Below are 2,209 nucleotides of genomic sequence, written 5' to 3'. Positions count from 1 at the left end.
GTTGTTTTAGGCTGAGCGAGGTGACTCACGCTTGTAATCCCAGCACTTTGGGAGGCTGAGGTGAGAAGATCGCTTGAGCCCAGGAGTTTGACACCAACCTGGGCAACACAGTGAGACTCCATCTCTAAATAAATAAATAAATATGATTGCTTTTAGCTTAACCCATAATCTCCCAGATAATCGTATCATCAATATAGCATACTAGAATAATGTCCAGTTTTATTAGCTCTACATCTCACCTTACCAGCTTGTGAAAGTATGCAAGAGAGTTCAAATATCTTTCAAGAGTACATGTATATTGTAGACTATCGCACATAAATGCAAATTATTATTGGCTCTCTAGCAACTGACATGGAGCAAAATTGACTAGCCAGATCAGCTGTGGAATACCAGTCACTTTCAGTTTGCTGTGTAAGTTGCATAGTCTGCACCATATTCCGGGCTTCTGAGGCTTCTTGGGGTTGCTGTTTGGTTGAATCCCCTGTAGTCTACCGTGAGTCTCTATGATCTGTCAGCCTCTCACACTGGCCACACCAGGGTGTCATACAGTGAGTTTGTGCATACTATTTGTATATACATTTTATTCGTAATATACCTGCATTAATATTTCATTAATGAGACCTGGCAGAATGGCTCCCACAAAGAAGGGTGGCGAGAAGAAAAAGGGCCAGTCTGCCATCAACGAGGTGGTGACCCGAGAATACACCATCAACATTCACAAGCGCATCCATGAAGTGGGCTTCAAGAAGCGTGCCCCTCGGGCACTCAAAGAAATTCAGAAATACGCCATGAAGGAGATGGGAACTCTAGATGTGCACGTTGATACCAGGCTCAACAAAACTGTCTGGGCCAAAGGAATATCCCATACCGTGTCTGTGTGTGGTTGTCCAGAAAATGGAATGAGGCTGAAGATTCACCAAATAAGCTCTATACTTTGGTTACATATGTACCTGTTATTACTTTCAAAAATCTACAATGTGGATGAGAACTAATCGCTGATTGTCAAATACATCATATAAAGTTATAAAATTGCCAAAAAAAATTTCCTTAATTAGGGAAACAATTTCTTGTTGCTCTTCAGGTCTTTTTTTTTTTTTTTTTTTTTTTTAAGAGACAGGGTCCCACTCTGTCACTCAGGCTGGAGTGCAGTGGTGCGGTCATGGTTCACTGCAGTCTCAACCTCCCTGGGCTCAGGCAGTCCTCCCTTTCAGTTCTTTTTTTTTTTTTTTTTTTTTGAGACAGAGTCTCGCTCTGTCACCCTGGGTGGAGTGCAATGTCACAATCTCGGCTCACTGCAACCTCCACTTCCCAGGTTCAAGCAATTCTCCTGCCTCAGCCTCCTGAGTAGCTGGGATTACAGGCGTGCACCACCACGCCTGGCTAAGTTTTGTATTTTTAATAGACACGGGGTTTCACCATGTTGGTCAGGCTGGTCTCAGACTCCTGACCTCGTGATCTGCCCGCCTCAGCCTCCCAAAGTGCTGGGATTACAGCCATGAGCCACCGCGCCCAGCCTCACTTCAGCTCTTCAAGTAGCTGGGATTACAGGCACCCACTGCCACACCCGGCTAATTTTTGTATTTTTTGTAGAGATGGGGTTTTGCCACGTTACCCAGGCTGGTCTTGAACGCCTGGCCTCAAGTGACCCTTCCTCCTCGGCCTCCCAAAGCATGGGATTCCATGCGTGAACCACTGTGCCTGGCCCAGGTCTCTGATATGGTTTGAGACGTACTATGTGAATTGGCTTGGGTAATGGTAAAGGCTCTCATTTTTGCATGTCCAATTGGAGAAAGATGTACATGTCATTCCTTATTTCATTTTACTCAGCAGGGAAAGAAATTTCCATTCAGACGTTATTATCCATACCCTTATTAGCATTCAGGTAAAGGAGACACTGTCAGAATATACATTACACATTTTTAAAAAATGACACATTCCAACTTTGAACCAGACTTTACCTTTGATCCCTTTCACCGTGGCTTCCCCATACAGCCCTGAATCAATTCTGCGGCCCTTAAGGAGCTCATTAGTAGGCCCAGGCAATACTTTCCACTGTGTTCCTGTCACAGTAAACTTGAAAGAGTTTCTTCTCAATCTTGACCATTTCCCACACACATTTGTGAAAGGCCTCAGGAACCCCACTGGGAGCTGGATCACGAGGTTCAGTCCTTCTCGTCGTTCTTCTTTCTCTATTACCACATTGATTCTT

At 44.4% G+C, this 2,209-nt stretch overlaps 1 pseudogene; it reads left to right on the top strand.

Moving 5' to 3' along the window:
- The first annotated feature begins 628 nt into the window (after window positions 1–628).
- Window positions 629–985, top strand: LOC129041455 (large ribosomal subunit protein eL31-like; annotated as a pseudogene).
- Window positions 986–2,209: the final 1,224 nt, after the last annotated feature.

The sequence above is a fragment of the Pongo pygmaeus genome, chromosome 6 (genome assembly GCF_028885625.2).
Source record: "Pongo pygmaeus isolate AG05252 chromosome 6, NHGRI_mPonPyg2-v2.0_pri, whole genome shotgun sequence".
Lineage (NCBI taxonomy): Eukaryota > Metazoa > Chordata > Mammalia > Primates > Hominidae > Pongo > Pongo pygmaeus.
This window is presented reverse-complemented; position numbering and strand designations above follow the sequence as displayed.